Source organism: Triticum urartu, chromosome 2A (assembly GCF_056163025.1).
Source record: "Triticum urartu cultivar PI428250 chromosome 2A, HENAU_Tu73, whole genome shotgun sequence".
NCBI classification, from domain to species: Eukaryota; Viridiplantae; Streptophyta; class Magnoliopsida; order Poales; family Poaceae; genus Triticum; species Triticum urartu.
In genome coordinates this window covers 146095374-146121116 of record NC_141874.1, presented here as the reverse complement: position 1 = coordinate 146121116, position 25743 = coordinate 146095374, and the positions used below count along the sequence as shown (strand labels likewise).

Below are 25743 nucleotides of genomic sequence, written 5' to 3'. Positions count from 1 at the left end.
AGGGTTAATGATGAGATTAGGCCAAAGTTAGGGGGGATGGAATTGGCCCTATATATTAATATAAAGATGACGCATGTACAAAAGACCACACAAGGCACCATCAGGTCAATCAAGCTATCACACAGAAGACAAACAACAAACTACCATCATCACCTAGGCACTACAAAAAATGAGATGACCACCACCTCAGCACATCCACTAACTAATCCACCATCAACTAACTATCTCTAATTCAGCATGCCTGAGCAGGTATTCGGCATACATGTCTTGCGATAATTGTTGCTAAAGTTGGTCCATTCATTAGTGACTTGAACGGATGTAATCAAGTCAACATCGTCCAGGGGCTCATGTTCCAAATTTTCTAGGTCAACATCAACTTCTTGCAACAATAAACCATCCATCATATGATGCCTCACCCTTGCAAAGTTGTGTAACACACAACAAGCATTAATAATTTGAATTTTTAATGCTTTATATTTAGATTAGCATGTCATACAGTCCATATGTTATTCAAAACTATATGGACATTTGTTACCAGCTGGTACTTTATGTGAAAGAAAGATTGAATTCATAGAATGGCCCATTTTTTCTTCCATAAGCCAAAAGTTCTCTCCACAACACTTCTAGCACGAGAATGATACAAGTTATTCAACTCTTTGTCATTTTGGGATTGTTGTTGACTTGAAACCCACTCTTTCAAGTGGTACCTAGTCGATAATGGGGCCAAAAAAGCCAGGTCCATTGGTGTAGCCAACATCCGCTGAGTAGTATTTTCCTATGGTGTACTAGTTGGAGTTAGCTAACATTAACATAGAAAAGAAACGAAATGCCAAGAGATACGACCATAGCATGAGGTATAACAAATGCATCTTGATGATTGTTTCTCATTGCATCACGCAACACTCTGGAGTCAGATGCAGGTCCCTCCTAGCCAGTTAGAACATAAAGAAATTTCATGTTCCAATCAACAACACCTAGAATGTCAGTGGTGATATCTTTCTTTCTGTTCCTATACCTCCATTCATCAGCTGCAATGACAGAAACATCAACATGACACCCATCTGGTGCTCCCAAGTCATTTCCAAACCACTTCCATTTGTAATCATCCAGAGGTTCAATAGAAGGATCAGGAAGCTTGATAAACTCCCCAGTTAGGGAAAGAATGGTTGTTAACACATTCGAGAAGTGCCTACTGATAGTAAAGAACACTTTTAAGTGCCACACAACAATCTCATTTTAATACCATGTCCAACCACCAATAGGAACATAGCAACATTTTCTTCTACAGTGACATATACACTATCTTTCAGACCACACTTCATAAGCAACATCATGCAAAGATCATGAAAATTTATTTTGGTTAAGGGCAACTCATCATAGCAAGTTACTTCTGATCCATTGTACATTTCTTTCAGCAAGTACTTCCAACATATTGAAGCTCATCATCACTAAAGCATCCTAAACTCTTATGTGCTCTCTGTGTGCTAAGAAAAGCTAGGCCAAGACAAACCGACTCAACATACATCGTTGTCAAGATGATCCTTTTTCCTTTTTCATCTTTTGTTCTCTTCAGTAATGGAAGAAATCAAATCCATGTGTGACATGATGCAGCTACAATGCACATATATCATGTTAATTTTGGGCTAAATTCAGTATAACCATGCATCATTCAATATATACCATATAACATGCATCATATCACACATAAGCAAGCATCATATCCATTAGACCACCACATAAGCATGCATCAGACCGCATAACCATGCATCGTATCTATGGTCTTATTGGTGCACAAATTTGCATCATGATGGTACCTCAGATCGGCCTCAAGGGTTCCATTTTTTTAGCCAACCTACAACAAAAGAACACAATAGTGGTTAGCAAATGAATATGAACAAGAGAACTAGGGGAAGGAAGGAGAATAAATAGAGGGTTGGCTGGCTAGAGGAGGACCAGGAGATAAGGAAGAGGGTGGAGGAAGAAGGGGAGCCATTGTGGTGGACCAAGAAGGGGCACTGTCGGTGTCAAAACCGGCGGATCTCGGGTAGGGGGTCCCGAACTGTGCGTCTAAGGTGGATGGTAACAGGAGGCAGGGGACACGATGTTTTACCCAGGTTTGGGCCCTCTTGATGGAGGTAAAACCCTACGTCCTGCTTGATTATTCTTGATAATATGAGTAGTACAAGAGTTGATCTACCACGAGATCGGAGAGGCTAAACCCTAGAAGCTAGCCTATGGTATGATTGTCTGCTGTCCTATGGACTAAAACCCTCCGGTTTATATAGACACCCGAGGGGGCTAGGGTTACCCAAGGTCGGTTACAAAGGAGGAGATATACATATCCGTATTGCCTAGCTTGCCTTCTACGCCAAGTAGAGTCCCATCCGGACACGGGACGAAGTCTTCAATCTTGTATCTTCATGGTCCAACAGTCCGGCCAAAGGATATAATCCGGATGTCCGGATACCCCCTAATCCAGGACTCCCTCAGTAGCCCCTGAACCAGGCTTCAATGACGATGAGTCTGGCGCACAGTGTTGTCTTCGGCATTGCAAGGTGGGTTCCTCTCCAAATTTTGAACGTTTGTCAAGTAGTGTCCGGCACAATAAATGTTGGGCTTCTTGGCTCCCGCGCCCAATAAGGGCTATCTTCCACACATTCAATGAATACGAGGAGCCAGTGCATTTTTACATTCGCCCCCCTAGCTAGATAAATAAATTTTCTATTAAAGGGATGGAGATTCTTAGATCCGATCCATACCATCTTCCCCCAGCGAGAATCCATCGGAGCGTGTTTCAGAAAGATCCATTCCAGCATGGCCGACCTCCGCAACTCCTCCTCCCGCCCCCATAGCCCTATGTCCGGTGATTGGGAGAGGTGTTCAGTCCCACACAGTCGATTAGTCGAACTGCAGACTAAGGGATTTCTCCCTCTAGCGTATATGGTGCCCGTCCGAGCCGGGCTCGCCACCTACAATAGCGGAGAGCAAGCGGAGAGCTTCCCCCGCCCCTCTATAGGGGATTGGGTATGCCTTGTTCCTTGTTTATTGAGGGGACTCGGATTTCCAATTCATCCATTCCTCCGCGGGCTCCTGGAGTTTTACGGCCTCCAACTGCATAATTTCACCCCTGCTTCCATTTTACACATCGCCGGCTATGTTGCCCTCTGCGAGTTATTCCTGGGCTACGAGGCTCATTTCGAGCTGTGGAAAAGGTTATTTTGCCTCGTCCCTCGCACACAGAAGGGGTCACTTTGTCAAGTGGGCGGAGCCGAAATATGGCGCATCGCTGAAACCGGATACATGTCCGGTACTCCGAAGAAGACGTCCGAAGACTGGCCTTCGGAATGGTTTTATATGGAGGACGTCCCTCTTCCGGACCCTGTTCGGGGGGTCTTCCTGAGTTCAGCAATGCTCCTCTGAAGAAACGCCGAAGTTAGCGCCCATGGAGCCCCCCGGGAGGAAGACAACGGAGAAGTCCTTTACCTGATGAACCGGATTAAAGCGCTGGCTCAATCAGGATTGACAGTAATCGAGGTTATGTCAATATGCATAATGCGGGGAGTGCAACCACTTCAATATCGAGGGCACCCCTTGTGATGTTTTAACGGGGAAGATGACGCCACCCGTTGCGGGCGTAAGGGTCCGGACAACACTGCCGCTTTAGCAAAAATCCTCTCCGAATTGTTCAAGGGAGAGGAAGAGGAGTTCATCTGCATCAAGCCACGGGATGGATTCTCCATGTACAACCCTCCAAGCTGGGTGAGTTATATCTCCTTACTCCCGTTCTTCCCGTATTCTTTGTCGTAGGTACTCACCTTGCCATTTTGCGGCAGGAACTGTGAAAAGCCATAAGGGAGGTCAGCAGCCCATCTCCACAACCAGAGGACCCTGACCGGGCCCTCGGTGCCGGACTCGAAGAAGATCCGGACATATTCGTGGAGCTGATAGACCGGCAGTTCTATCAATTAAGCTGTGATGACGCCATGGTGGCCATTACGGCCGACTATCCCAGACTGCTTCCTGTGTCGCACGTAAGAAAAACCAAAAATCCCAACTCCAAAAACTAGTATCCCCTTTTAGACACTTCACCTACCATATAAATATGGTGTTTTTACAGGGAAGGCATTCGGGACGCCATGCCGAACTCGCAGCAACTCGCCAACAAGAGGCACCGAGGCCGGGCAGGCCAACAAGGAAGGCGGTCAGGACGGAGACGCCGGCGCAGAGGTATGACAGAAACCCCGCTCCGTGGTTGTCGTCTTTCTTGAAATGTAATGGCGTCCATATTTCTTTAATAGAAAAAACGCTCGCCGGAATATGTCTGGTGAGGCTGCCGATCATGCTTCCACCAGTCGGGCTCCAGGACCGGACATAGAGGCGGAAGCCGACATGGGGCGGACGCCGGATAGTCACCCTACAGAGGATGCGGATAGGCCATCCGCTACACATTCAGAAGTGGAGAGCGCCATGAATCAGAGGCGTCGTCGGGCCGTACTCCGTGATGCTTGCTTCTCACCAGAGGCATTTGATGCCTTCAATTCTGGAGAGGCGTACCTCCGTGCTGCTCAAAATGGTCTAGCCAGAGCCACGGACCAGTATGTAAAGGATGTACGGGTAAGAAAATTTGACGATTATATGTATCAGTAGCCTCTGAGACTTGAAACAGTTAGCAGAACTGATTTAAGGATCATCTTATTGTGCAGGTTCTTACAGAGAAGAATAGTCGACTATCGCAGGAGCTAGAGGAATGCAAGACCCAACTTCGGGCCGCTGTTGCCGCATTGAAGGAACCTAAAAAGTCCCCAACTGGTAACATTTCTTTCAAAGAATGATAGGTACCATATAGCGTGCGACATGGCTGCAGATCTAATAATAGATGTTGCAGATGAATCCGGAGAGAATCCGGAGGAGCAGCACGCCGTACGACAGCTAAAGGCTGGCGAACACGTGATGACTGAGGTCAGGCGGGTGAAAAACAATCTCCAAGACGCTAATACCAAGCTGAGCATGGAACTGAAAGATGTTCGAGCCCAGCTTGCGGACTCCGAGAAGGAGAATAAGCGGCTTCGACGCGGCATATTTAGTAAGTGTTTGAACAAACCCTTAATAAAGGGGACAACGGAGAAGCCGGCTAACAGAGTTATGTCTGCAGGTATGCTGACGGGTCGTCTCGCGGAGGAGATGCACGGGTCTGCGGGTGATCTTCTATTCGAGCTCTCACAACTGCATGAACAATTTCGACAGGTGATGCAAGGTATTGCCCAGGCCTTGTGGCCATCCGTCTCCTTGCCAGAAGGTGTTGGAGAGCTTGTAGAGAAGCTTAAGGGAGCACGGCGGCGCTTCTGATTATGGAAGATATCTGCTTGCCGTCAAGGTGCCAGGGAAGCCTGTGCCATGGTGAAGATGCGGTATACCAAGGCTGACCCAAATCACATGGCCGAGGTCGGACCTATGGGGCCCGACGGGAAAGAGATCCCCGTTAGCTTAGTCTATGGGCAAGTAGAATTAGCCGCAAAGTATTCCCAACAGGATTGTAGGCTAGACCGCCTGTTGGATGGTATAGAAGAGGAATTTAGTCAGTCTACATGACTATGTAATTAAAGTGACATGTATAATTCCTACTAGCCGTATTGTAGATCATTTGTCATGGCGGGCCTTTTCGCTTCAACCTCGGGACCTGATAGTCCGGAGTGTATCCGAATACCCGCTCAGTTATATAAGAACCGGGGTATGCGTGGAGACCAGGCGTAGGGGTCATTAGTGCTTGAACAGACAAGTGCCCAACTAGTTATGTTATATTACATGGGTAGTAAGAAACATCTTCCAGGGAGAATAGTTTCGTTAAGGGTTCCTTTCCCTGGGTACGCATGCCCTAAAGTGCATGTCCGGATTGCGAGAGGAAACACAGGAAAAAACATCTGGGGGCACATAAGGAAAATAAATAAAAATCATCTTTTGTTCGCCGACTGAATATTCCCTTAAGAATGCTAGCTTTCGGCTTCACCCAGTCTGAGGTACACATCCGGCTGACCCGGCAGTAACAATCGCAGAGGTGCTCCCCTTATGCCCTAGCCGAATTAACGAGAACGTAGGGCATAAATACAAGAGCCAGGCAACCCAGCTTGGCCAAAACTTAAGTCATATCGATGCATATAGTGGCGGAGAAAAGGTACATGCAGGAGAATAACACATTTGCGAGGCGCGAAGCCCATATAGATAATTAAGCTTCTGTGTAAGAAGCCCCTAGGTATAATGAGCGCGGTTAGCGCGTCTATAATGTGCAAGCGAGGCACAAGGTGGCCCTTGAAGGCCTAGAGAAAGAGTAAAAGAAGGAAAGAGAAAAAAGACAGATAATGTATATGCAAAAAATGGACAGAGGAAGGAGACAAACATAGAGTCCGGCGCTAGGCGTAGAATCTTCAGAGCCTGGCTGCGTTCCATGGGTTCGTCTCAAGTTGATTATTCGATGCATCCCACAGACGGTATGCTCCACCGGTCAGAACTTGGTCAATAATGAAGGGACCTTCCCATTTGGGCTCGAGCTTGGACTTTTTCTTCTCCGGCAGGCGGAGAACTAACTCACCAACGTTATAAGTTTTGGCCCGTACTTCTCTGCTTTGGTATCTGCGTCCCTGTTGCTGATAAAATGCGGAACGGGCTTTAGCCACGTCGCGCTCCTCCTCCAGGGTGTCCAGACTGTCCTGCCGATCAAGCTCGGCTTCTCTTTCTTCGTACATGCGCACTCGAGGCGAGTCATGAATTATGTCGCATGGCAAAACTGTCTCTGCACCGTACACCATAAAGAAGGGTGTATATCCGGTAGTGTGATTCGGCGTGGTCCGCAGCCCCCAGAGTACGGAGTCGAGCTCCTCTACCCAGTGCGTGTTAGACTCCTTTAAGGACCGCACTAATCTAGGTTTAATGCCGCTCATGATAAGACCATTTGCACGCTCAACTTGGCCGTTGGTTTGTGGGTGATAGACGGAAGCATAATTGAGCTTGATGCCCATGTTGGTGCACCAGAGTTTTACCTCGTCAGCCATGAAGTTCGTACCGTCGTCAGTGATCATGCTGTGGGGGACGCCATAACGGTGTACAACCCTGGATATGAAGTCTATCACTGGCCCGGATTCAGCTGTTTTAACAGGTTTGGCTTCTATCCATTTGGTGAATTTACCTACCATGACCAATACGTATTTTTTTCTTGTGGGTTCCCCCTTTAAGGGGTCCAACTATTTCAAGCCGCTAGACCGCGAAAGGCCAGATAATGGGGATTGTTTGGCGGGCGGTGGGTGGCATATGGCTTTGTTTTGCAAAAAGCTGGCAACCGGCGCAACGTTGGACCAAGTCCTGCGCGTCTGCCCGGGCCGTCGGCCAATAAAAACCTGTACGGAAGGCCTTGCTTACAAGGGCTCGGGCTGCGGCGTGGTGGCCGCTGAGTCCGGCGTGAATTTCTGCCAAAAGCTTCCGCCCTTCCTCTTCGGAGATGCACCTTTGAAGGACTCCGTTAGTACTTTTCTTATACAGCTCTCCCTCGTGGACCATGTAGGCTTTAGATCACCGCACTATGCAGCGTGCCTCATTTTGATCCTCAGGAATTTCTTGCCTCGTTAGGTAGGCCAGGAATGGTTCTGTGCACAGGGCGATGACGGCCGTTATTACGTGGGATGAAGGTGTTATTTCGGTGGCAGAGCCTCCGATTATGTCAGAGTGTTCGGTATCGGGCGTTTTGGCCGGGTCCGGACTATTGTTACCTGTGTCCCCTTCCCATACCACCGATGGCTTAAACAATCTTTCCAAAAATATGTTGGGGGGGACCACGTCACGTTTTGCGCCGATGTGGGCGAGGATATCCGCCGCCTGATTGTTTTCCCGAGCCACATGGAGAAATTTGAGCCCCTCGAACCGAGCTGACATCTTCAGGATGGCGTTTCGATAGGCCGCCATCTTCGGATCCTTGGGATCAAAGTCTCCATTTATTTGGGATATTGCGAGGTTCGAATCCCCATGCACCTCCAGGCGTTGAATGCCCATGGAGACTGCCATCCGAAGACCATGCAACAGGGCTTTGTATTCGGCTCCGGTGTTGGAGTCTGTATACAGTATCTGCAGTACATACTGAATGGTATCTCCGGTTGGGGACGTCAGGACGATGCCAGCCCCCAGACCAGCCAGGATTTTGGAGCCGTCGAAGTGCATGATCCAATTGGAGTATGCGCCGTACTCTTTAGGGAGTTCGGCTTCTGCCCATTCGGCGACAAAGTCAGCCAATACTTGCGACTTAATGGCTTGCCGAGGTTTGTATGTTATCTCGAACGGGAGGAGCTCAATGGCCCATTTGGCAATCCGGCCCGTGGCGTCGCGGTTGTTTATAATATCATTAAGTGGCACTTCCGAGGCTACTGTAATTGAACACTCTTGAAAGTAGTGTTGCAGCTTCTGGGATGCCATGAATATCGCATATGCTATCTTTTGATAATGTGGGTACTGTGATTTGCACGGTGTGAGGACAGTGGATACATAGTATACCGGCTTTTGAAGAGGGAATTTATGTCCGTCAGCTTCTCATTCAACGACGAGCATTGCGCTTACAACTTGATGAGTTGCCGCAATGTACAACAGCATTGGTTCGCCGATGTTTGGCGCAGCCAGGATTGGGTTGGTTGCCAGTATGGCTTTTATTTCTTCCAATCCGGCTGTGGCAGCATCCGTCCACTCGAAGTGTTCGGTGCGCCGAAGGAGGTGATAAAGGGGTAATTCCTTTTCTCCTAAGCGGGAGATAAAGCGGCTTAGAACCGCCACACATCCAGTTAGTTTCTGGATTTGTTTGAGGTCCGTTGGGATAGCCAACTATGACAGAGCTCGGATTTTGGCCGGCTTAGCTTCAATTCCTCTACTGGAGACAATGAAGCCCAGGAGCTTTCCGGCTGGTACGCCGAAAACGCATTTTTCTGGATTGAGCTTGATGTCGTATGTTCAGAGGTTGTCGAATGTGAGCCTCAAGTCGTCTATTAGAGAGTCGACATGTTTGGTTTTAACGACCACATCATCTACGTATGCCTCTACTATTTTGTTGATCTGTTTCTCCAGACATGTCTGGATCATGCGCTGATATGTTGCACCGGCGTTTTTGAGCCCAAAAGGCATTGTGTTGAAATAGAAGGGTCCGTATGGTGTGATAAATGCCGTTGCATCTTGGTCGGACTCCGCCATCTTAATTTGGTGGTAGCCGGAGTATGCGTCGAGGAAACACAATGACTCGTGTCCTGCGGTAGCATCGATAATTTGATCAATGCGGGGGAGGGGGGAGGGATCCTTTGGCCAAGCCTTGTTGAGGTCCTTGAAATCGACACATAGGCGCCAGGATTTGTCCTTCTTTGGTACCATCACCAGGTTTGCTAGCCAGTCCGGTTGTTTTATTTCTCTAATGAATCCAGCCTCCAATAACTTGGCTAGTTCCTCTCCCATAGCATGTCTCTTAGGTTCAGAGAAATGCCGAAGAGCCTGCTTGACCGGCTTGAATCCCTTTAGGATATTGAGGCTGTGCTCTGCCAGCCTGCGTGGGATTCCCGGCATGTCTGAGGGGTGCCAGGCGAATATGTCCCAATTCTCGCGCAGGAACTCTCGTAGTGTGGCGTCCACGGCGGGGTTTAACTGTGCCCTGATGGAGGCTGTTTTTGTAGGATCCGTTGGGTGGACTTGGAATTTGACTATTTCATCCGCTGGTTTAAAAGAGGTGGTCTTGGATCTCTTGTCAAGTATTATGTCGTCCCTGTCCACCGTGGAGCGTAGCGCAGTTAATTCCTTGGCCGAGAGGGCTTCGGATAATGCCTCGAGGGCCAATGCAGCTGTTTTGTTTTCAGCGCGGAGTGTTGTGTCCGGATCACTAGCAAGAGTGATGATTCCATTGGGCCCGGGCATTTTGAGCTTCATGTACCCATAATGGGGTATGGCTTGGAAGATCGTGAACGCCTCCTGTCCTAAAAGGGCGTGGTATCCACTACTGAACGGGGCCACTTGGATTGTAATTTCTTCGGACCTATAGTTCTCCCGCGTGCCGAATACCACATCTAGTGTGATTTTCCTAGCACAGCGTGCTTCCCTACTGGGGATGATTCCTCTGAAGGTTGTGCTGCTTTGCTCAATGCGGTTCCAGTCTATTTCCATTTTTTGAAGGGTTTCCTCATAGATGAGATTTAATCCACTGCCGCCGTCCATGAGTACTTTGGTGAGTCGAAAGCCGTCCACAATTGGACTGAGGACCAGTTCAGCTGGTGCTCGGGCAGTTCAGAATTTAGGTTCGTAACTGGCATTGAAGGTAATAGCTGTGTCACTCCATGGATTCATTGCTACTACGTGGCAGATTTCGGCGAGGCTGCGGAGTGTTCGCTTGCGCCTATTATTTGATGCGAAGGTTTCAAAAACTGTTAATAACGTATTGTTATCCACGGGATGGTGCTCTGTGGCATTTGGGATAAGAAGATCCTCACCACTTTTGGCCACCTGCCGGAGTATCCAACATGCTCTAAGGCTGTGCGTTGGTATGGTATCCGATGTGCTATGAATTTTGCAGGGTCTGTTAAGCCATCCCTCCAATACGGTTCCATGCCGTGTAGAGGGTTTTTGTTTCTTTGTAACTAACTCGGGTGTCTTATGATAGTGCACCCTTTTACTTCGGACTGGGTGTATATTCCTAGCCGGATTATCCCAAAATTTCGTTTCGGTTTTCCAGGCGCTTTCCATCGAACAATACTTTTGTACTATGGACGCCAAGTCAGCGAAGCGTGATATGTCACGGCGACTTAAGGCGTTAAGGATTCCCTTGTTCGTGCAATTATTGCAGAAAAATGAGACTGCGTCTTCCTCGCGACAGTCCTTATCCTTGTTCATCACAAGGAGGAATCTGGCCCAATAAAGATGTACTGTTTCATGGGGCTCTTGCCTGATGTGGGAAAGATCGTTTATGTCTGGGTGAGTGGGTGGAATTGAGTCCAAACCCCTACCCAATCTGAGACCCAGGGGCCGAGGTGTTTCCAATATTGTAATTTTGGGTTCCGGTATGTTGCCCGATAAGTCTGGCCCGCTGCCTGACTCTAGGTTCAGGGCTTGGGTGATGTCCTCCCGTAAACGGGTATCCGGCTCGGAGAGCTCAGGAATCTGGACATAGTTAGTCCTCAAGATAGAAGAGGAATCGCCGCATTTTTCCTCCACCACCGCAACATGGTGGGTGACCGGTGGAGAGTTAATCTCCCTTTGATCGGGCTTAAGCCCAATCCGATCATAGTCCGTAGCGACTCCCAAGGCGGCGATGCGATCCAAGAGCTCGTTTAGGGAAGAGAGCTCCATTTGATCCATCTGCTCGGCGAATTCTGAGCCGACGTGGAGGTTGTTTTCGATGACCCGAGAAGTCATCGTCGGGGCAGTAGCCGAACGGGCGGTCATGATGAAACTGCCTAGCCGGAGAGTTTGGCCGACAGCCAGGGCTCCCCCGGCGGTGATGTTGTTCTTAACAACGAGACGAGGCATCCTTCCTTATGGTGACGGCATAGAGGAACTCTCAATGAAAGCACCAATGTCGGTGTCAAAACCGGCGGATCTCGGGTAGGGGGTCCCGAACTGTGCGTCTAAGGCGGATGGTAATAGGAGGCAGGGGACACGATGTTTTACCCAGGTTCGGGCCCTCTTGATGGAGGTAAAACCCTATGTCCTACTTGATTATTCTTGATAATATGAGTAGTACAAGAGTTGATCTACCACGAGATCGGAGAGGCTAAACCCTAGAAGCTAGCATATGGTATGATTGTCTGTTGTCCTACGGACTAAAACCCTCCGGTTTATATAGACACCGGAGGGGGCTAGGGTTACCCAAGGTCGGTTACAAAGGAGGAGATATATATATCCGTATTGCCTAGCTTGCCTTCTACGCCAAGTAGAGTCCCATCCGGACACGGGACGAAGTCTTCAATCTTGTATCTTCATGGTCCAACAGTCCAGCCAAAGGATATAATCTGGATGTCCGGATACCCCCTAATCCAGGACTCCCTCAGGCACCCTTGTGGTTACGGTCTGCGGCAGTGAGGGGTTCTATGGCCAGAGAAGATGGGGCGGCTGAGAAGTAGAGCCAAGGGAGAAGAGCCACCATGGGTCCATGAAGGAAGGGAAGGGCGGCGGTGAATGGGACTGCAAGGTCAGATGGGACCTGACAGTGGTGAGCTGCGCCACAGAGAAGGGGAAGGACCGGCGGTGGAGGAAGAAAGGAATGGAAAGCCGGTGACCATACCTTCTCCATCATGGAGAATCTGCCTGGGCGCCACCGTCAATCTAGTTGGCGCCACTATCCTCTCTTGCTCCCTTTCTTTGTCTCGTGGTGGAGTGGAAAGAAGAGGCCCAAAAGGTTTCTTTTTGCGGGAGTGAGCCAATTCAGCTGAAATCAGAGCTGCAAGCCTGTGTATTCATTTCTGTTTTAGTCCATTGATTTAGAGTACATCCAAACACTTGTATTGGGCCTAGATCAAATACGAAATCCAATTTGACAGCCCACATCCAGTCGCATCTTTAACATAACTGCAACCATAAAGTATGTAGTAGTAGGAGTGTACGACAGCCTTCACTCGTACATAGATAAAATTGGCACATTTATGTTTTTGCATAGGCCTAGTCGTTTCGAAAGCTCTGGGGGAAGTTTGATTAATCATTGACATGGCCATAAGAGACTTCCCAAGGTCGACCCCAAACTTTTCTTCAGCGACAATAGTCCGAGTCATACACCACTTCCCAAATTCAGGACTAGAGTGTTGGAGATATGCCCTAGAGGCAATCATGTATGATGATATTTCATATGTGTTTATGAATAAAGATAGTCCTTGGACATTATCAATGATGTGTATCAGCAAGTACGTGACTTGTTTGTGGGACTATGCATTGTATGATGATTGTCCTAAAAGGTCCCTGGTCGAAAGGGCTGTGTGGATGCGCAGCGAACTAGACTAGCATATGGCACGGTCGATGGCTTGCTCTCACTAGCCATGGAGCATTGGATGCTAACCGGATAATATGGACTTGGAAGGATTTGGTCGGATTCGACGTAGTCGGATCCGAGTCGAGATAAGGTCCGAGTCGGACAGACCCAACTATGAGACGCAGCGATATGTCATCTGTGAGTCTCTAGTACAACATATGTTCTATGTCCTAAGACCTAAGCTGACTCATGTACTCGGGATGGTGACAGACTTGCTTTGGGCCGATCAAATGCTACTCCGTAACTGGGTAGTTATAAAGGTAGGTTTCGGGTTTGTCCAGAACCATGCTGCGAGACATGGTCGAGCAAGATGGGATTTGCCCCTTCGATCAGGAGAGATATAATCTGGGCCCCTCGTGTGATCCGACCAGGATAAGCATGGCCATGCGACAAGAATTATGAGATAATCCGGTTTGTGGTCAGCATCACTGGAACGAGAAAGAGGTCGGGCTAGCACAAGCATGACAGACTCGCCTTGAGCTCGACAACATATATCGTGTGGCAAAAGGAATGGAAGTGTGATGTACAGGTTCGCTAACCAGCTTCATAGTCTGCTTGGTATTCGGTATGCCTTGCTAGAGGCCGCTACCAACCGTGCAGTTCGGAGGTGATCCGAACTATGACCAAGCCGACTTGAACCTAAGGGGTCACGCGCTTAAGGGAAGGAACCTACGAGGTCGGATCCGAGGACACTGGTCGGATGTGATCCGAACTGTATTCGGATTGTGGCCGAGTAGACTTATGGGCTTTAGGGTCCGTGCGAGGCCCAAGTGTTGAGTCCATGACGGACGCCTATATATATAGTGGAGGTGCGGCACACTCATGGGGTTGATCACTTCGGCGCTGTCACTAGGGTTTGCATGTGTTGCGAATAGACACCTCCACTCGCCGCCGGTTGTGTGATCAGACCTAGCAGTCCGCCGCACGACGTTCCTCCTGCACGTGCGGATATCGTTAGAGGTGGTGCACTTGCGCCGCTCTAGCAAACGTGTACATGGGAACTGACCATCGGTTGTACGAGGGAAATCAGACGTGCAGGAGAAGATCCACGCGGACGCGCTGCCCCAACTCTTCTTCCGCTGCATGGCACTGCACGTCTAGTGGTAACGAACTGTGATCCATCTTCCGTAGCATGTTCTTTGTTGTTCTGCGCAAAGGAAATTTTAATTTGCAGTCGACGCACCCTACCGTAGATCCCAACATAGAGCTCTTTGAATGGGTCTTGGAGCTCTAGCCCTCTCTATCGTCATGTGTGAAAAACACATGCAAGACACTAGGGACTGCAGACATCCATTGCCAATTCGTAGACGGGGTGCAAGGTGTGGATCTATCTGAACAAAGAATGTGCAAAAGGACAAGGATTTGCCCAGGTTTGGGCCGCATGGTTGCGTAATACCCTACTTCTGCTTTGTGCGCTCTTGATTTGGTGGACAATGATCTTACAAGTTTCTCCGGGAACGGAGTTAGCAGCGTCACTCCTATCTGGATTCTACCAAGTGCCCAACAATTTTCTCAGTAGTCTGGTCCTCCTTTTATAGCTCAAGGGGCACCACAATGGTTGTGCTATTGGAAATAATGCCTACCCTGACAAGGTAGGTATGTGCATTGAATGTACGGTGAAGTGTCATCGTCTTTTGGCTCCCAGGAACATATGCCTATCTTTTCACCGTCACTCAAGGTGGTGACTTGGTCTTGTTGCGACACGCATTGGTGTAGGTGTCCTCACTACGGTAGGTAGGTGGATGACTCGACCTCTGCACCGCCGTAATTCCACCGCCCAAATGGCCCGCTCACAACGTGTCACCAAAGGTCTATAAGGGCAGAACTTATGTGCCACGCGTAGGTCATCATGGCCTGGGCCGCTTGGGGGGTTGACTGGAATAGTCGTTGCCGGACGGCTCCGTTCCCGAGCGCGTTCGCAGCCCCAATCTTGCTGTCGAATGACCTTGGGTGTTGTCTTGTATGATAATGTTGAAAGCCTTGATGAAGATCTGCATGCCACGACGAAGCTCCTCGTTGGAACTCTTCCTTAGGTATTATATCCTCCGGTGGGAGGGACTTGCACTACAAAAAAAAGACACATCTGTGACATTTTGGGCCGAACGAAATTTTTTTCTGTCATACATATGACACTTCTATGACGATAATTGTGACAAAACCCGGTATCGTCATAGATGTGGTGGGATCCTACTTCTACGACAAAAAATCATGACCGAAAATGGGCTTTTCGTCCTGGGCGGGCCGGAGACGCAGCTGCATGACATTCTTTGGGCCATCCATGACGGAAAAAAACCATGGTAGAAGCGAGGGCGAGGAAAATTTCGGGGAGTTCCCGGTTATGGTGGGAGGTCGGGGGCCGAGCGATGCGCGTTTCTCTCGTACACGTACGCGCGTATGTGCGAGGCGTTGGCTCTAACTGAACCCGAGCGAGGCATTGGCTCTAACTGAACCCGAGCGAGGCGTTGGGCTCTAACTGAACCCGAGCGATTGCACTGCAGGCTACGCGTTACTGAACCCGAGCGATCGATCGATGGCTGCTAACTGAACCCGATCGAGCAATTCCTTCGCTACTGGTGCTAACTGAAGCCGATCGATGCTGCCTCTGGGATGAACAGTGAGCGTTACGGGGGGGGGTTTGGATGAACAGTGAGCGGTGGCGTTGCCTCTGGATGAACAGGACCCCGTGGTGTGGTGGAGGGCTAGATAAACAGTAGACGGTGGAGGGTTGCCCGTGGAGGGGTGGTTGAACAGTAGCCGGTGGAGTAGCGCGCGGTGGAGGCTGGATGAACAGGAGCCCGTGGAGGCTGGAGGAGGTCGACGGTAGCCCGTGGAGGCTGGAGGAGGTCGACGGTAGCCCGTGGAGGCTGGAGGAGGTTGACGGTGGAGATGAACAGTATCTCGTGGAGTCCCGTTTTGCGGTACGCCACACCCCTCCCAATGAACAGGACCCCCGTTTCGACCGTAGCGCTCCAACACAAGTCTGTTTCGTCCGTTTTGCGGTACGCCACACCCCTTCCGATCAACAGGACCCCCGTTTTGACCGTAGGAGGTCTGTTTCTTCCTTTTTGCGGTACGCCACACCCCTCCCAATCAACAGGACCCCCGTTTCGACCGTAGGAGGTCCGTTTCCTCCGTTTTGCGGTACGCCAAACCCCTCCCGATCAACAGGACCCCGTTCCGAACGTAGGAGGTCCGTTTCCTCCATTGTGCGGTACGCCAGGCCTCGTTTTCATCGCCTGTTCCGTCCAAGCCCTCCCGATGAACACGACCACGCATTCCATTCTAACCCAGCCGGTTTGCTCCCACGCGTTCCGTTGCCTCCCGATGAACACAACGCATTCTGTTACCTCCCCATGAACACGAGGCATTTCGTTGCCTCCCCATGAACATGACGACGATGCTATTTCTCCGTTCTGACCCAGCCATGTACACGAGCCCTGGCCGTACGTATGCGTGAGTAGTTGAAAGTAGTTGAAAGAGGGAGTAGTTGAAAGTAGTCTATAAGAAATTTTTGACAGAGGGAGTAGTTGAAAGTAGTCTATAAGAAATCTGTCGGTGTTCTGGGAATGGGGGTCCCCAGACTTGCCTGCCTGCGGCCTGCGGCGTGGCTCAAGTGGGGGCCCAGCACGGCATGTCTTCATCAGCTCAAGCTCAAGACCCTCACGAGGGGCCAAGCCTCGTGGGGCGGACGACCAGAAAGCTTCCTCAGAGGCAGCCTCATCAGGCAGACTCGCGAGGAGGCAGAGAGATCAAGGCAAGGGTGCCTCGCGAGGAACCCGTGGTGCAAGCCATGACGATCAAGACCAGGTGGACGCCAGGCGGGCGCCGGCCTGCGCAGTGTCCTTGTTTCCCCTTTGGTGCAAAGGGGGCAAGCAAAGGCCGAGGCATCGAGCAAAGGTTGCCATTCCGGTGCAACGAGACCAAGAACAGCAGAGCGGCAGGACGGAGGTCACCGTGGAGCCCAAGACGGCGTCATCACCAGTACTTTTGGCAGCCGAAGACCACCTTTGGTCAGGATAACTTGTACTAGATGTTCCCCTTCAAAATGGCCAATTGTTGGCGCCCTTCCCGCTCATTATTTGGGGAGAGGCCCAGGGCCTCTATAAATAGAGCTAGTCACCACAGAGTAGAGAGAGACACCCCCCGGAGAGATCAACACACCCAGAGATCTAGAAATCTGGTAGGGCCCTAGCAGAGAGAGAGAGAGAGAGGCGACTGAACTCACCCTACCAGTTCATCGCACCAGCTCAAGAACACCTCTCGCGAGGCTGTTCTTCCCATGTACTGTTCATCAGCAGCCCCTGAGGCAATCCACCACACCACACACTAGAGTAGGGTATTACACCACAATGGTGGCCCGAACCAGTACAAACCTCATGTCCCTTGTGATGTTCGTTGTTTCCAGATTAGATCACGCGAGGAGATCGGATGTAGATCGGTAGGGGAGAGATCTCCGCGCGCACCCGAGTGTTCGAACCTCAAGGGTCTGCCGGAACCCGAAATCCGACATTTGGCGCCAGGTAGGAGTGCGCCGGAGTCTTTCTTCCGCTATTCACGTGTGATCTTCCGTCGTGTCCATGGATGACACTCATCGGGCTCGCACCGAGCGCCGGGCTGCTCTCGCCACCCGCGTCGCCTAGACGGCGCCCGTCGGCGGACGTCCTCGTCGTTCCCCGTCGCCTGCCGCCAACGCCGCCACCGGCACGGCGGGGAACGAGCAGCAGGCCTCATCCCAGCATCCTTCGGTACGGTGGGAGGGCCACACCGCCACACCGTCGCTGAATCCAGCCGCTTCGTCGTCCCACGCTCGTCGCGCCCCCACGGACGTGCATGCCGCACTGCTCCTGGCAAGAGAGCTCTTGCACTACCGCCCCGTCGATGACCTCTACAAGGACTGGCTTGCCCGCATCACCGAGCTCGTCAGCGCCGCAGGGGGCTCCCCCTTGCCGTCCCTCTCGCTGCCTCGCCCTCCATTCCGTGTAGGAGGCAGGGATCAGGAGGCACCTCCACCACCTCCTCCCCAAGAAGGCACCCTAGCTCCAAGGCACGCAGCCTCAGGGCGAGACCCTCCGCGTCCGGCGCCTACGCAGCAAGAAAGGAGCTGCCAAGAGATCCCACGTCCCCAAGAAGGTGCTCGCGCGCTCCCAGCGCCGGCGCGCCATGATCGCGTCCCTGCACCTCCACGCCAAGACCGAGCGCTGCTCCAAGCGGCGGCGCTCGGTAATCCCCAGGAACAAGCCCAGTACCAGCAAAAGGCACCGGTGGCCACGGCAGGCTGCCGCGCTCTCACCCCCAAGCTACGTGACGTCGCATGGCCAGGCAAGATCAAGCCTGACCTGCCCCCTCGCTATGATGGCACGGCAGACCCCGCGGAGTTCCTACTACTCTACGAGCTGTGCATCGAAGCCGCCAACAGAGACGAAAGGGTCATGGCGAACTAGTTTCGCATGGAGCTCAAGGACGGGGCCCGCACCTGGCTCCTGGCACGATCTCCTCCTCGGACAAGATGCGCACTCGCTTCGTCGCCAACTTCCAGGGCACTCGCGACCGGCCCCCGGCCTTGAGCGATCTACGCTGCATCAAGCAGCAGCAAGGGGAAACCCTGCAGAAATACATCCACCGCTTCAACAACGCTCGCCTCAAGATCCCCAAGGTAACTGAAGAAGCCATCATCTCGGCCTTCTCCGATGGCGTACGCGACATCAAGATGAAGGAGGAGCTAGAAATCCATGAAGACCTGTGCACATCCCTGGAGCTGTTCAACATGGCGACCAAGTGCGCCAGGGCTGAGGAAGGGCGCCTTTCCCTCCTCGAACTCCCGGTTGCCGACCCAGAAGAGAAGAAGCCCAAGGCCAAGGACGTGAAGCGCTAGGGGGCTGCCGTTCTTGCAGCGGAGCCAGACACCAAGCGAGGCAGGGATCAGCCTGAGTCATCCAAGGGCAGCAGGTACTGCGTGTACCATGACCTCCACACCCACAACACCAACGAATGTCAAGAGCTCAGGGCCGTGAGAGATGGACGTGTCGACCGACGCCCCGAGCGCAACGACAGGGGCTATGGCCGAGGAGGAGGAAGAGGTGGCGGACGATGGGAAGACCGTGGCCCTCGCCAAGGGTGGCGTGACCGACCTCGCGAGGATCACTGCCAGGACCAGCCTCGCGAGGGAGGCTGGAGAGGTCAGCCTCATGAGGATCGCCCGCACGGCAACGCAGGCCTTCCTCCTCTGCTGCCACCGCCAAGGAGGAACGAAGACCAACATCAATATGAGGGAGATGGGGGTTTCCAGGAGCCGTGCGCAATCGCTTGCATCTTGGGTGGCGCGCAGGCCCCAGCCTCACAGCGCATCTTCAAGTAGTTTGCTCGCGGGGTGAATGCAGTCCTCCCCAAGCTTGAGGCCACGCACCCTCTCAGGTGGTTCGCGTGCGCTATCACGTTCAGCTCAGCGGATCAGCTCAAGTACGCGGCAACGGCCGGGGTCCTCCCGATGCTTTGCTCCCTAGTCATCAGCACCGTGCAGGTCACCAAGACCCTCATTGACGGCGGAGCAGGACTCAACGTCATGTCCGTCGAGACGTTCGACAATCTCCAAGTGTCGTATGAACAACTTCAGCCAACCAATCCCTTCTCAGGAGTCACTCATGGTTCCACCGTTCCGATAGGGCAGGTTCGCCTTCCAGTCACCTTCGGGCAGCGCAACAACTACCGCACCGAGCTCATCCCTTCGACGTCACCCACATCCGTCTGCCATACAACACCATCCTCAGGTACCCAGCCCTGGCCAAGTTCATGGCAGTGACTCACCATGGATACAATGTCCTCAAGATGCCAGGAAGCGGTGGAATCATCACTGTACCCTGTGAAGAAAGGGACGCAGTGTGTTCACTCGAGCGCGCATTCCAAGCCGCAGCAATCGAAGACCCGGACCACAGAAACGGAAGACTTCCCGAGGCGACCCCCAAGAATAAGAAGGTTTCGCCTGGCCTAAGCCATAAGGAGGCAGGCACCTCCGGAGGTGTTGGGTCAGGATCTGCGCCCAATCAGGGAGCGCCACCCTCTCTCTCATAGGAAGGCGCGCCCGGCGCGCTCCTCAGGCAGGGCTCGGGGGCTCTTTATTGGAAAGCCACCGACCCTAGTGTTCGAACCTCAAGGGTCTACCGGAACCCGAAATCCGACATTTAGCACGCCAGGTAGGAGTGCGCCAGAATCTTTCTTCTGCTGTTCACGTGTGATCTTCCGTCGTATCCATGGCTAACACTCGTCGGGCTCGCGCCGAGCGCCGGGCTGCTCTCGCAACCCGCGTCGTCCAGACGGCGCCCGTCAGTGGACGTCCTCGTCGTTCCCCGTCGCCTGCCACCAACGCTGCCACCGTCCTGGCGGGGAACGAGCAGCAGGCCTCATCCCAGCATCCTTCGGTACGGCGGGAGGGCCACACCGCCACACCGTCGCTGAATCCAGCCGCTTCGTCGTCCCACACTCGTCGCGCCCCCACAGACGCGCGTGCCGCGCTGCTCCTGGCAAGAGAGCTCTTGCACTACCGCCCCGTCGATGACCTCTACGAGGACTGGCTCGCCCGCATCACCGAGCTCGTCAGCGCCACAGGGGGCTCCCCCTTGCCGTCCCTCTCGCTGCCTCGCCCTCCATTCCGCGCAGGAGGCGGGGATCAGGAGGCACCTCCACCACCTCCTCCCCAAGAAGGCGCCCTGGCTCCAAGGCGCGCAGCCTTAGGGAAAGACCCTCCACGTCCGGCGCATGCGCAGCAAGAAAGGAGCTGCCAAGAGATCCCTCGTCCCAAGAAGGTGCTCGCGCGCTCCCAGCGCCGGCGCGCCAAGATCGCGTCCCTGCACCTCCACGCCAAGATCGAGCGCTGCTCCAAGCGGCGGCGCGCGGTAATCCCCAGGAACAAGCCCAGTACCAGCAAAAGGCACCGGTGGCCATGGCAGGCTGCCGCGCTCTCACCCCCGAGCTAGGTGACGTCGCATGGCCAGGCAAGTTCAAGCCTGACCTGCCCCCTCGCTACGATGGCACGGCGGACCCCGCGGAGTTCCTACTGCTCTACGAGCTATGCATCGAAGCCACCAACGGAGACGAAAGGGTCATGGCGAACTAGTTTCCCATGGCGCTCAAGGACGGGGCCCGCACCTAGCTCCTGAACCTGGCTCCTGGCACGATCTCCTCCTGGGACAAGATGCGCACTCGCTTCATCGCCAACCTCCAGGGCAATCGCGACCGGCCCCCGGCCGTGAGCGATCTATGCCGCATCAAGCAGCAGCAAGGGGAAACCCTGCAGAAATACATCCAGCGCTTCAACAATGCTCGCCTCAAGATCCCAAAGGTAACTGAAGAAGCCATCATCTCGGCCTTCTCCGATGGCATACGCGACATCAAGATGAAGGAGGAGCTAGCTATCCATGAAGACATGTGCACATCCCTGGAGCTGTTCAACTTGGTGACCAAGTGCGCCAGGGCTGAGGAAGGATGCATTTCCTTCCTCGAACTCCCAGTTGCCGACCCAGAAGAGAAGAAGCCCGAGGCCAAGGACGTGAAGCGCTAGGGGGCTGCCGTGCTTGCAGCGGAGCCAGACACCAAGCGAGGTAGGGATCAGCCTAAGTCATCCAAGGGCAGCCGGTACTGCGTGTACCCTGACCTCCACACCCACAACACCAACGAATGTCAAGAGCTCAGGGCCGTGAGAGATGGACGTGTCGGCCGACGCTCCGAGCGCAACGACAGGGGCTATGGCCGAGGAGGAGGAAGAGGTGGCGGACGATGGGAAGACTGTGGCCCTCGCCAAGGGTGGTGTGACCGACCTCGCGAGGATCACTGCCAGGACCAGCCTCGCGAGGGAGGCTGGAGAGTTCAGCCTCATGAGGATCTCCCGCACGGCAACGCAGGCCTTCCTCCTCTGCCGCCACCGCCAAGGAGGATCGAAGACCAACATCAATATGAGGGAGCTGGGGGCTTCCAGGAGCCGCGCGCAATCGCTTGCATCTTGGGTGGCGCGCAGGCCCCAGCCTCACAGCGCATCTTCAAGTAGTTTGCTCGCGAGGTGAATGCAGTCCTCCCCAAGCTTGAGGCCACGCGCCCTCTCAGGTGGTCCGCGTGCGCTATCACATTCAGCTTAGTGGATCAGCTCAAGTGCGCGGCAACGGCCGGGGTCCTCCCGATGCTTTGCTCCCCAGTCATCAGCAACGTGCAGGTCACCAGGACCCTCATTGATGGCGGAGCAGGACTCAACGTCATGTCCGCCGAGACGTTCGACAATCTCCAAGTGTCGTACGATCAACTTCAACCAACCAAGCCCTTCTCAGGAGTCACTGATGGTTCCACCGTTCCCATAGGGCCGGTTCGCCTTCCAGTCACCTTCGGGCAGCGCAACAACTACCGCACCGAGCTCATCGCTTCGACGTCACCCACATCCGTCTGCCATACAACGCCATCCTCGGGTACCCAGCCCTGGCCAAGTTCATGGCAGTGACTCACCATGGATACAATGTCCTCAAGATGCCAGGAAGCGGTGGAATCATCACTGTACCCTGTGAAGAAAGGGACGCAGTGTGTTCACTCGAGCGCGCGTTCCATGCCGCAGCAATCGAAGACCCGGACCACAGAAACGGAAGACTTCCCGAGGTGACCCCCAAGAAGAAGAAGGTTTCGCCTGGCCTAAGCCATAAGGAGGCAGGCGCCTCCGGAGGTGTTGGGTCAGGATCTGCGCCCAATCAGGGAGCGCCACCCTCTCTCGCATAGGAAGGCGCGCCCAGCACGCTCCTCAGGCAGGGCTCGGGGGCTCTTTATTGGAAAGCCACCGACCTTGCTGAGGTCGCGAGGGAGGCGCTCGGGCACCACTTGGAGGGGTGCTTCCAGGCACGTTTCCCTCAGGAAGGTACAAGGAAAGGAAGACCAAACCCTCAAGAGTTCATCGCAAGCAACACTCAGGAGCTACATGAGTCGAGAGTCATGCGCGACAGCCACCGCTTGCCCGCCGTAGCCCCACATCCAGGCGAGGATGGTGGGTTGCGCGTCTGCATCAACATGCCAGGACTCAACTGAGCCGCGTCTCAGGAGCGCCTCTGGCCTTCACGCGTGGGGTGTTGCGAGGGTCCACCTCACAGCTACGTTCGCATGCCTTTCGGCCTGCCGAGCACGGTTGCCGCTTATCAGCGCCTACTGAGGAGCATTCTGGAGGCTCAGTAGGTCAGGCATTGTGCGGTCCTGGCGGAGATGGAGATGTCCCTCGGAAACCCACCAGTGCCCCCGGATCCTCTCGAGGCTCCTAGGCCTGGGGGCTCGTGAGGATCGACGTCTTCACCGCGCATCGTCCGCTTCTTCAACATCACTCCATCTTCAACGACACCAGGTGACATCTTTCTAAGTTCCATTTTTAGCTAGGAGCGCCCAAAGGGCCGCATCATTCCCAGGCCGCGTGGGTCCGTCCCTGCAGCATGTATCCGTTTTGCTTATCCTCTTTACTTACCTTGTTGGGGGCGCCCCTCGGGCTGCATCATCCCCGAGCTGCTCGGGCCTGGCCCAACGGCGTTTGCTTTTCCCGCGTCTACTTAAAATGAATTTGCTCTTTCGCGCTCACTTGTCACCTGCTGCTCATCGTGGACTTCTCTGCTTTCATGGAAAGCACTTACACGTTAAAAGGGGGGTACTTGAGAATCTCGACTCATGGGCTCCTACTGGCTCTCCAGCCCTCACCCCCTGGCCTTAACCCACGGCATCGCGACCTGTCATACCAGCGGCGGCCAGGGGTCGACGAGCTCCAGGGGTCGACGAGCTCCGTGCGGGACCACGCATCGACAGCCTTGGGCTGCCCCGTAGGCAACACCAGACGGGGGTGGAGACGCCCGACGTCCACCATGACCCACTTGCTCCGGAAGCCTTCGATTCTCTTCCCAGGCTTCGAGATAGCATTAGAATTGGAGTATGCGATGAAGCTCGCACATGCGGATACATGGCCACCAGAAACCCAGAGGGAAAAATAGTGGCGCAACAAGGCCACCGAGGGCTTTACCCCGACATGAGCCTCACAGTAGTAAGCAAAAATCGCCAGGAGAAGAACAGAGTTGGGGTGGAGATGTAGAGCCTGCAAGTTGTACTGGCGGAGAACAGCAAAGAAGAACTCGGAGAAAGGAGGCACCAGACCAGCGACGATGGCGCTCACAAAGAGCGGATAGAAGGTGCTCCCCCTGCCTTCAGGCTGGTCGGAGCCGGCCTTGAGCACAGTCACCCCCTTGCTGCGCTGCGCCACCGTCATCAGGCGCGTGAGGGCGAGGTTCTTCTCCGGCAGGTTCGGGGAATCTAGGGCCAGCGAGTACCAGGCCTCGCTCGGGAACTTGCGAGGCGCCATGGCGTGCTGGGCGAGAAGGATTGAGACAGATCAGGAGGATTTCGGAAGCAAGAAAGAGGAGAGCGAGAAAGGGGATCTGGAGCGAGGCAAACGAGAACAAAGCAAGTAAGTCTGGCCCGGGCACCTCTTTTGTCAGATGGACAGTTGCTGAGGCGTCGTGGGGGCCGCCCACGTCCAATCAATCGCCATGCGGCGCCCAAGGCTGCAGGCTGTTAGGGCCCGCGGCACTTCACGCTTGCCCCTTCGCTTTCCTGCTAGGCCAAGCCCGGATGTGCCTTGGTCCCGGGGGCTACTGTCGGTGTTCTGGGAACGTGGGTCCCCAGACTTGCCTGCCTGCGGCCTGCGGCGTGGCTCAAGTGGGGCCCCAGCACGGCCCGTCTTCATCAGCTCAAGCTCAATACCCTCGCGAGGGGCCAAGCCTTGCGGGGCGGACGACCAGAAAGCTTCCTCAGAGGCAGCCTCATCAGGCAGGCTCGTGAGGAGGCGGAGAGATCAAGGCAAGGGTACCTCGCGAAGAACCCGTGACGCAAGCCATGACGATCGAGACCAGGCGGTCGGCAGGCGGGCGTCGGCGTGTGCAGTGTCCTTGTTTCCCCTTTGGTGCAAAGGGGGCAAGCACAGGCCGAGGCATCGAGCAAAGGTTGCCATTCCGGTGCAACGAGACCAAGACCAGCAGAGCGGCAGGACGGAGGTCACCATGGAGCCCAAGATGGCGTCATCACCAGTACTTTTGGCAGCCGAAGACCACCTTTGGTCAGGATAACTTCTACTAGATGTTCCCCTTCAAAATGGCCAATTGTTGGCGCCCTTCCCGCTCATTATTTGGGGAGAGGCCGAGGGCCTCTATAAATAGAGCTAGTCACCACAGAGTAGAGAGAGACACCCCCCGGAGAGATCAACACACCTAGAGATCTAGAAATCTGGTAGAGCCCTAGCAGAGAGAGAGAGAGAGAGGCGACTGAACTTACCCTAGCAGTTCATCGCACCAGCTCAAGAACACCTCTCGCGAGGTTGCTCTTCCCGCGTACTGTTCATCAGCAGCCCCTGAGGCAATCCACCACACCACACACTAGAGTAGGGTATTACACCACAACGGTGGCCCGAACCAGTATAAACCTCGTGTCCCTTGTGTTGTTCATTGTTTCCAGTTTAGATCACGCGAGGAGATGAGACGTAGATCGGTAGGGGATAGATCTCTGCGTGCACCCCAGTGTTCGAACCTCAAGGGTCTGCCGGAACCTGAAATCCGACAAAATCAGGGTCAACCTCTCGCATGTTTTGGTCAAAAGAGGAATTTAGAACTGTCATTTGGCACACTAAAATCACATGCAAGATCACCCAGAAAGTTATACTACCAGTACTAGTACTACGTGTT

At 53.4% G+C, this 25743-nt stretch overlaps 1 pseudogene; it reads right to left on the bottom strand.

Annotated features, from left to right (window-relative positions):
* Positions 1 to 213: 213 nt before the first annotated feature.
* On the bottom strand, positions 214 to 24368 carry LOC147984320 (uncharacterized; annotated as a pseudogene).
* Positions 24369 to 25743: the final 1375 nt, after the last annotated feature.